The following is a 10,524-nucleotide window of genomic DNA, read 5'->3' on the forward strand; positions in this document are numbered from 1 at the left end:
CTGCCACCCGTGAGGGGAGAGCCAAGGGCCGTGTCTAGCCATCCTGCCTGTTCGAAGGGAAGTGGTGAGATTTTTGCTAGTTTGCCTTCGGTTGGCTGGTTGACTTGTTCGGTTCTTGCCCCTTTTTGTCCTTCTCCCTTCTCCCTTCCCCCCCCCCCCCTCTTCCCTGGAAGTGCTCCTGGTGTGTGGTATTCTCGTTTTGTGTATCTGTCTCATATGTAAAATATATATATATATATATATATATGCTATAGCTTTGGCTGCTTGGGTTTTTTTTCTTTTCCCTCTCTGGGAGGCGGGTCCTTGTTGTCGAGTTTCGGGGGACTTGGCGGGAAGCCAGCTCGAAACTTGCACAAATTTTTATTTTTTTATGTGAGAAAAAAGGATTATGTGCTTGGGAAGACAAATTCTCTGCTATGTTGGCATGGTTTCTATTCTGCAGTGGTTATCCAGCTGATTATCCAGAGGTGTGAGTGTGTCATGCAGCCAGTAGTGGATTTTTGTTAGAATTTCTAAAATGCTAGAATTTAATTTTTATCTATCTCATATGTGTTGCACTCAGGACCCAGTAAATGCATTTTTGTACTTCAGGATAACAGGTTAAGAAATATTAATCTTTACCTGTTAGATGGCAAATACATAAATGTTACTAACTATTGCCTATGGAAACTCAGAAAGGAAAGAGGATCTGTCTGAATGGCAGCATCCATCCTGGCCTTCCTCAAGGGGCTGATTTCCCAAAGCTGAGAAGAAATACATGGAAATTTGAAAGGAAAATGTAATAGAAAATGGTGAACCAACACTGGTGGTTAAAAAAAATAAATAAACTCTTAAACATGGCAATCTCTCAATTCTACAATAGAAAAGGATCATTTCAGTTAAAAGTCCATTCTGGAACAGTTACATGAAACTGTATTTTGTGGTATCTCTTGATTTTGGGTTATTGGGGAAATTGCAGAATTCCTATTTCAAGATGACTTTGGTGATCTGGACAGGGAAATTCATGTTACCATGATATCTCTCTCAGGTCCAGGATTGGGCTAAAGACAGAGAGTTGATTTATACAGAATTGACAGATTTAGATAAAAGTAAATGCAAGTAGAGGTGAGTTTTTTGAAAATTTCAGTCAGATTTATGGCTTTTTGATTAAGGACTTTATTGATATCCATCAATGGACTGAGACAAGGATGTGGAATTTCACGTAATATCATGGTTGCTTGAAGATGGAAAAGTCTTTGGATTTGTCAATGTGTCTAATATATTGGGAACTTGCTAGATGTGGAAGTAGTTCGCAGTGGGAGGCCACTACCCAAAACCTGAGTGGCATTTTTGGTGCATCTCAGTGTGGTCCACAGTTTTCAACATCCACACCCAGCATCTGGGAGTACTTGCACCCTTAAGGTTTATAAAACTTTTAAGTGACACATAGGGCATCAAAATGTTAAATGTTGAGGGCAAATGACAGTTTTGCAAATCAAGATTGCTAAGACTCCACTGACACAGAATTCACATTCAAACAATATGGATTTCAGTTCAGCAAAGTGTAGAGTACTAATGATTTAGAAAGAGTGAACAGTGGTGGAAGCTTTGAAATAGGGAACTGCGTCCTCACAAGTCAAAAAGAGCTGAGGTGTTGGCATCAGACAATCTCAAGCCTTCAATGGAAGGTTGTGTCAAAAAAGGCCTGCTGAGATCTGGGGCTGTTGATGAGAAACTATGGAGTAGGAGAGGGGGAAAAAAGGATTTTAATCTATGTGTAGTACATTGGCAAAGGCATTGTTGAAGCATTTTCCTTAGCTCTGGAAAAAATGTGTTTTATGTTAAACAATGTTATGTTATAACAATGTTATAAACTACAGCCAATGTAGAAAACAGTCTCCAAAATCATCCAGAGACTGGAGAGAACTTTTATGAATGAGAAATGCAAGACCAGTTCAGCCTGTGTAGGTATCAAAAAGATAACTGTGGGATGACTCGATGCTAATGTAAATTCCTTTGAGAAGAGAAATTGCTGGGTAGTAATGGGCTCTTCAAAGTAGCACAGAAACACACAACAGATCAGCCACTGGAAGCTGATGCCAGACAAACCCAAATGAAGCCATAAGATATAGTTTTAACTGTGCATATTGTTGTCACTGGTGCAAACTCCCAAGAGAAATGTTTGGCCTCTGAGTTGCTGAGTTTTTTTGAAATGATTGAATGCCTCTCTAGATAGCACCCTTTAGCTCTACAAAAGTTATTTGGCTTGTTTTGTTGGGAACTGGGTAAAATTTAGTCACATGTGGTACACATGATGTAATTCAAAATAATTTTTATGTTCTTGTCTGCCTCTAAACTCCATGTTTAAATAAAGCTCAGGTCCTTCATTTTGTACAGGCTGTCTGTATTTCTTCTTCTTATCTCCTACAAGCCTTACTTTCAGCCTCCAATACTTATAAACTTGAATTGAGGAGAGGTGACTCTGCAGCTGGCCATCCCTGAAGTGTGGCACAGTTTGAGGTCGGGCAGCTTGACCTCGTGAGCACACAAAGACTGTCCTGTGTCTGTCAGTTTTTGGTAACACCCAGAACTGTGACTATAAGGACCATGCAGCCCAACCCCCTGTGTCTGCAGCATCAGCCCTTCCAGCTTTAATCACTCCCCTTAGCCTTGTCCATAGGAAGGAGCAGAAAATGCCACTCAGCAAAGGCTGCGAGGCCGTGAAATTGTGTTAAGCGACGCTCATGAAAATGACCGGATTTGCTATTTTAGTGTAAGTGTCTAAATGTTTTTGAAATTGTAATTTTCTTGTGCTGCTGTGTGTAAAGGTGACCCCTGAGTGCTGGGCCCTTGGCAGTTTTCTCCAGACAGCTCATCAGCTTGATTCATTTGGAGGGCTAGTCAGTCAGCACCTTCTCAGTGGTGGCGGAGGAGGATTGAGCCCTTCCCTGATTTTCCAGGATATAAAGGCACGCACAGCTTTCTGAAGACACATTAGGGTTTTATTTTTGTGGCAGCAACACGTTCACCAGAGGTACAAAGATTATAACCCTTAATTCAGCTTGCTAGAAGCCATGCAGGAATAGGCAGAGTAGTGTCACTTGAGGAATCCTGAGCTTCTGCTGGAGAGACAGTTCTGGATGAATGCATTTCTGCAGTCACTGCTCTTCCTGTTTCTCTTTCATCTCATTTAAAATTGCAGAAGAGCCAAGTATGGTTTGTTGCAGCCTTTGGCCACACGATGGCACACATCAGTCAAAAGAACATTACAATATGATCCGAGGATGGAGAAGAGTTAAGGCTCTTGTTCAGGCCTGTGGTGGTCAGGACATATCCCTCCTGGCTGCTGTTTTGATGCACAACTGACCCCGGTCACAGTGAGGGACAGGGATGGTGTTTCTTCCATAAGCTCAAAAAATAAAAACAGAAAAAATTTTGAAGAACAAAAGGATCTGAAGCAGGAGCAAAAAGCATCTCTGGCAGAAAAATTTGGCCATTAAAAAGGACTGGTAGGAAGAAAACTTGGTTTTCTGATTATGTTATTTTGTCTTTTTATATGTTTCTCTTCAAAGGATTAGTAAAAATGCAGGAATTAGGAAATCCCTCTTATTTAATTTCTGAATCCTGAAAATTCAATGTGTTGTATTTTCTTTGTGAAATGTGTAGTGGGCAGGTTTTTTTTGTAAGTAGTCTGCTAGTAAATAACGTTCTTTGCCTTCCCAGTGGTAAGGATGATGACTGGTGAAACCATCTATGTGTACTATAGGATCAAAGTGATCTAGTGTGCTATCAGTAATTCAAATAGTGATTAATGAAAATAAGCCTCAGAAGTTACTATGACATTTATGCTTAGTTTATTACAGCTTCAGTGGTGTCAGTTCCTGCATCCTGCATTTATTTACACTATCTATAATTACTAATAAAACAGCAAAACTTTGTTGGTATAATAGCTCTCACCAGTTAATATCCTTTTTTTTTTTTTTTAAGCGCAATTTGCATAACAGAGAATTCCCAATTGAACAGAAAATGTGAAAGCATATTTCATATTAATTCTAGTGGTAGCAGCTAAAGACCAGTAGTCCACACAGTAATGCTGCATAAGAATGTGCAGCATTTGAATTAAAGACCAAACATCCAGCGGGATGTAGGAAATTAATACAGGAGCTGTGGAAATCTCTGTGAGCTCTTACATTTTACTATGATGGAAACACTAAGGACAGTGAGAGGAGTATAAAAAATAGCTGTCAGGTTATTTGCAGTAGTGACTCCAAAGCAACACTGCTTTTTACATTCAGAGTTTCTTTGAGGTAAGTGCTACCTGGATGAAGAAAAAAAGATAAGAAAGGACATATGAAACTGAAGAAAGATTTGTGTGAAAATTTTCAAAGGGAGTTGATTATCTTAATACTGTTGTTCTCCACCCCCTCTCATCACTCAATAGCTTTAAAACCCTGCCCAAATGTGTCTCAGCAGAAAGACTGAACTACTTCACTTCCAGTTCACTTCTCACAATGGGGTGGAAGGGTGATGTTACCAGCATCACTGCCTGTCTTATGTGGGCTTGGTTTCTGTGCTGCCAACAAAACTATGCAAAGGTTGTGTGTAGTTCTCAGGAGAAGCCTCTTGGGCTACTTTGAAAAATATTATGCCTTTATTAACAACAATTTTGTGAGTGTACTTCTGGTTCTAGGCGTAAGTCAGCAAAATTAAAGACAAAAAAAAGAAAAAGGAAAACCTGCACCCTTAAGCTCTCAGCAAGCTCCTCAGTCATAAGACAAAGTGCAGTCAGATACCTGAACAGAATATGAAAATTCCCAAGCATCAAACAAGCATTTGACATCTTTGTTAGTAAACAAACACAACACAGTTGCATTTCTTGTGCCCTTGAGCAGTAGCACAGTGTGTTCTGCCTCCCTCTCTCCCCCTTACCTTGTGTTTTGCTCTGCTCTCCTCCTCCCACCCCCGTTTCTGGCAAACTGATTCCAGAGGCCAGTGACAACACCCGTGTCCCTTTCAAGCTGAATGCATTAGTCAGGCATTGGAGAGGGCTGTTTTCCTGCCCTTGGGTATTTCAGCACGCAATGGGAAAGATGCAGGGGTTCATGGACTGCTGAGTGCTCAGCTGCTGCTCTTTCCTAAGTGAAGGCAACTAGTGAGCAACTGTAGCAATTAGAAATAAAGAAAATACTTTTCTCTGGGAAATGTTTGTTGACCCCACAGCTGTTAGGTAAAATGGAAAAAAACCAAGACAAAACTGTTGCCATAGAGAGAGAAAAAAATCTTATTTCTTTTTTTAAAGAGGCAAAACTGCCTCATCAAATTCATTGTACCATACAGAGGAAACACTGTACTTTGAAGTCATGTTTTTAAATGTCTGTTCTAACTTTATTTTTTATAGCACACAATCATTACTAATGCTTAGTGATATCTTAAGCTGTATTTATCATGTTTTTTCTTGTGAAGAACTTTGTAAAAAATTCACCATTCTTTGCAAAGTTGTTTGTTTTGTTTTGTTTTGTTTTGTTTTTTTTTTTTGACCAGGAATACAGTCAAGAGAGTTTTCCAAATAAGAAGTACAGTGCAAGTCAGATACAATGACAGAATTTTTTAGGTTGGAAAAGAATTTTAAGATCATCAAGGTCAAATGTTAACACTGCCAAGTCCACCACTAAATCATGCTCTTAAGAGCTGCATCTACATGTCTTTTAAATACCTCCAGGCATGGTGACTCAGCCTGTTCCAGTGCCTAACAAACCTTTCCATGAAGAAATTCTTCCTAATACCCAATCTAAACCATCCCTGGAGAAACACGATACTCAGAATTTCATCTCATTTGGCATTTAGAGAAAATACAAGCTGAATGCTCAGACTTGCAAGAATCCCTTGGGGTTTTTCACTGAACATGAGTCTTTTTTTTTCCCCATAGTATTTTTCCCAATTAAACTGCCTTTGGCCCCTGACTGCCATACCAAAGTACTACACTAATTTGTGGAGCCAGATCAAGCTCTGTGTTCTTGCTTCAGATTAACCGTAAACTCTACTTCTGTTTTAGGTCTGGTGTTTGTGTTGGAGCCTAATGCATCTGGATGCATTTGATTTTGATGGCAGATATGCCACTTCAGATAGAATATGATGACTGGGTAAAGCAGAAGGACTTCCTGAAAGGTTAGTTCAGTTGGAAATGATGCAGAGCAGAAGAAAAGTTCAGGTATACATGTCCTTGCAGGGCAGAAAATGGAGTGCTGAAATCAGAAAAAGCGCTGAAGCTTTAATGTGAAAGAAACATCCACACAACAAAGAGAGTCTGTGGTCTCTAGGAAGTGCCTCATGAAATCTTTCAGTCTTAATCTGTTGGATGGCTGAGGAATCAGAGAGTCTGCTACAGAGGAATGTGCTTTTTCCCAGAGGAATGTGCTTGAATTAGATGTTCTCTCCCGATGTCCCTTCCAGCAAGGCAGTTCTTCTGTCACTGCCACTGAGTTGCAAGTCAGGAAGGTCTCAGGATTACACTGAGAAGAACCCAAAATCAACACCCCATGTCTCCAAGTGCCAGCTGCCTACAAAATCTCACTAGCTACTGTGGCAGGAGTCACTACGTCCCTTTTGGCTTAGGTATGTGGCACTAGGTCCAGGGGGACACAAGTACTCTGTCCCCAGTGTTTCACTCCTGGCAATGCCAGACAGGTGGCCTATACCAGCCTTAGGAGTGCCCTGCAAACAAGTTTTGGAGCTGCAGACTAACCCATAGATGCAGCCAATAAGTACAGTAATTTGGACTAAGTTGTTGAGTTCCAGTTTGACTGCAGCTATTAAGTGATCTTCCTTCAATTCAGATTGTTCCCAAGATCCCTTTTCCTTTCATACCCTTAAAAAAGTGATCACATTATTCTTGGGCTGTTGCATATGGGCTTGAATGGAATTTAAAATGCCTGTCTGACAATGATGAATGAATCAACTCCAAATCCCTTGATATGGATCAGCTATATAGCATAACAATAATATTGTTGTTTAACATTTATATTGAAGTAATACCATGAGGAATCTCAGCCATTCAGGGACCTATTTCACTAGAAACTGAATAAAGCAAACAGCAAAATAACAAGACAAGACTGTCTAAAAGACAAGCTGTACCAGTTGAAGGAGACAAACAAAAAAAACAAGGAGCACAATGATATAAATGACAGTTGCATCTTTACAGAGCTTTAAAAAAACCTGTGTGCTGCTTAATTTTCTTGCATAGTTGATCTGCCATGTTGTTTTTAGATCTTGCTCAGCCCTTTCCACTTTCATCTTCTTTACCTGTACTGTCAAATAAACTCTTAAAACTCAGTTTTTGCTAGCAAAGTTTAGAAAACATCGCAAAAAAGAAACTGTCCAGGAAATTCCCCATGACACTTTTCTATCACGTTTGGACCATACCCTTTAGTAGCTTTTCTGTACATATCCAAGCTTAGTTGAATGAATTTATCTATGCAAGATGTTTGTGAAGCTGTCTGTCAGATTCTTTACTTAGATCTAACTGTACTGAATCTGTTACATTTCCTCCCATTTCTCACTTTGTAATGTTTTGTAAATTGTAATTGGGCTTGTCTGGAAATATATATATAAATATTCATTTATTTTTAAACAGATCCATCCTTGCTGTTGTTTGTGGTCCCCTGTGTCCTACAGAGGAAAGATTTGAAATCGTTCATTAAAGTTGGTCTAATTAATTTCTCTGGAGACCAGTGCCACAAAGTTTAGTAAAAGAAAACTTAGTCCTCTTATTTCAAGAGAGTAGAGTATTCTCTTGACTGTTTCTGAAAGTCCCATTCTTCTAGTCCGGATGACTTGTAACTAATTATCTAACATAATTTCTGTTACTTTGTGGGCCTCTGTTATAATAAACAGGTCCATGTGCTAAATTTAAATGCCAAGGGAAACTGAGGCATATATGCTATAAATTGCAAGTTGTGATAATAAGATAATTCCAAATGATAAATTATATGCTTTTAATTTTATTTTGATATGAAGAGGCTGAAACAAGACTGTACCTTGCCCAGAAATGGCACAGTAATTGGGGTAAGTACAGAATTACCTCATTTGTCCTGACTTAACATTATATCAAATTAGACAGAATTAATTTAAATCAGGGCAATGTTTGTCAAGGGCCTCAGAATAGCTGTCCTGGACTGCACAACAGGTACATCCTTGGCCATTTTAGCATCTCCCTGCAGGTAGGCTGCTGCAAACCACATTTCACACTTCTTTGGATATCCATCATCTTCCCGAGTCAGCTGGGGAAGAGTGCTGTGTCTCTGTCAAGTAACTGTAGGGTTGCTGCACAGCCAATTGTGTTCCTGGGCAATTCAAACAAAATTTTTATGGGAATGGAAAGAAGGATATTATGGTGCTGGATTACAGTGAGGGGAAAAAGCAAAACAAACTGGAAAAAAACTGAGCAGAGGAACACAAGCAAATAGTGAGAAAAATATATACATGTGCCTGTAAATTGCTAAAACTGGTTGCTGTTATTTTTTTATCAATATGTCAAAATGCATTTTGAAAAATCATGATATATGCTATTCTTGTGAAGACTGCAGTGTGGAAGAAAAATGAAATAATGGGAGAGGGGCATAAACTCCAAGAACAATTTTGTCTTTTAAAGCACATACCATATCCTGCATGTCCAAGTCTGACAGTGTAGGCTTCTCAGAGATGCCTTTTGGCCATCATAAGCCTTAGTCAGGAAAACAGGCAGTGGAGTTTGACAGAATGTGCAGAAAGGGGAAATTCTGTTATAGTTTATTGAGTGATTGATGATAATTTAAATCCAGTTCAGAAACGCTGTTATGTTCTTGAATAATTTCTTGGCTAGTCTGTTAATAAAAATGCATTGTATAATGTTATTGCTGAATTTCAAACAGATTTAATAACAAAAAGTTGCTTACTGAGGAAGAATAGAGGCTCCTCCAGAAGACGGATATATGATAGTAATTATTATGGTAATGGACTAAGCCTTGCTAATATTTGCAAAAGAGAAAGAAACACTGCAAAATCTTTACTAATTTCAGGAGTGAGTTAAGAATTTAGGAGGCACTGTCCCAGGTTTGAAAAGAGATGTCGAGCTTTTCCCCAATGCCTCCCCCGCATCTATTTCTTCCGGGGTGGGGGGCGGTTCGGCGCGAAGCCGCCCGCGCTGGGCAGCGCCGGAGCAGGGGCGGGGGGAGCGCTCCGGACGCGCGGCTGCCGCGGGGGGCAGCAGGGGGAGTTCTTTGTTCAGGGGCATTTGGGGCTGGTCCGCGGGGAGCCCGATTTCGGCCGCCTCCTTTTCTTTTCCTGAGAGGAAGTTTTTTTTCCCCCCACAGGACACCTTGCGGAGGACGACTGAGAGAGAGAGACTGACCCATCTCAGAGCGAGGTATTCTGTTTTCGGGACTGCCTGTGGGAGAAAGGACTCCTTCATGGCTGGCTGTGACACCATCGGCTGCTGGCTGCTGCGGGCGCACGGGGCTGCGAGCAGCTGTTGAACTGCCAGGACAGTCCTGCCTTCCCCCCTCCCTCACGCTCCGGATTGCTGCGGTTTTCTTCTCCCCCACCTGGGGAATTGGGACTTTGTTTTGTTTCTTCTGAAAGTTTTTGATTGCACCATTTCTTGTTTGTTCAGATTTTGTTAATAAAAAGCTGTTTTTTTCCTTTTTCACACTTCCACCTGAAGTTTTCTTAATTTCTAAGTTTCCCTGTTGATGCCTTCGTGGCAAAAGGCATTTGAGGTTAAGGACTGATGAAAATATATATCTGTGTGTATATTCTATGTGCATCTGTGTTTATGTGCTCCCATGCACACATATATGTTCAAAAGGACAACCCTAAAAGGCTGGAGTCATGTGTTGGTGAACTCTCTGGCTAGGGTATAGTCTGTAATAGGAGGAACTACAAGGGAATAACCTGCATACTCAGGTAATATCATTTACTTGGTTTCTACGGATGTGTTTTTAAGGGCACTGCTGTGCTTATGATAATTTTGGTTGTTTTTGCTTTGACAATGAATTTGTGGAACATGAATCTGTCACCTCTGTTTTTCATCTCCCTTATTTTGCCGATGTGCTGAAATATCCATAATATAAAAGTAATCAGAGAACCACAGGATCTGCAAGATAAAGTGGATGCTTACGTGTTTGTTTTGCCATCTGCTTTACTTTGGACAAAATATCTGTGTATTCAATCCAAAACAACAGTATGCATTTCTTTTATTATATGTGCATGCTGCCTTTCTCATATTTAATCACATTTTTGTTATTTTATTACAACTCTACAGATACGAATTAGGAAAAGTCCTCTAGGAAATTTTTAACACCTGTCTGCTGCCTTAAGTATTGTTTACAAAACTCAGAAAGCTGTGAAACTTTATTTTGTTGAAGAGATCCTTATTATTTTAAAGTGCTATACTGTCATTGTGCTTCTATTTTTTGAGGAAGGTGTTGAAATCAAAGGGAATTCTGGCTACTACTGCATCTAATTACTACAAGTTAAGTGACAGTTGTTGCAGCAACAGAAAGGGAAATT

At 40.0% G+C, this 10,524-nt stretch overlaps 2 long non-coding RNA genes across 3 annotated transcripts; one reads left to right on the forward strand and one right to left on the reverse strand.

Annotated features, from left to right (window-relative positions):
• Positions 1-429: 429 nt before the first annotated feature.
• On the forward strand, positions 430-9,639 carry LOC120324125. 2 transcript variants are annotated; one of them, XR_005565139.1, is made up of 4 exons: positions 430-3,488; positions 6,032-6,144; positions 7,993-8,040; positions 9,327-9,639. It is a non-coding gene; the product is annotated as an uncharacterized LOC120324125 (long non-coding RNA). The 2 variants fall into 2 exon arrangements; XR_005565138.1 differs by lacking the exon at positions 7,993-8,040.
• Positions 2,960-5,086, reverse strand: LOC120324126. Its single transcript, XR_005565140.1, has 2 exons — positions 4,909-5,086; positions 2,960-3,388 (listed from the first exon to the last, which is right to left on the reverse strand). It is a non-coding gene; the product is annotated as an uncharacterized LOC120324126 (long non-coding RNA).
• Positions 9,640-10,524: the final 885 nt, after the last annotated feature.

This window comes from Pipra filicauda, unplaced genomic scaffold (assembly GCF_003945595.2).
Source record: "Pipra filicauda isolate LSUMZ 115617 unplaced genomic scaffold, ASM394559v2 scaffold429_size647294_pilon, whole genome shotgun sequence".
NCBI classification, from domain to species: Eukaryota; Metazoa; Chordata; class Aves; order Passeriformes; family Pipridae; genus Pipra; species Pipra filicauda.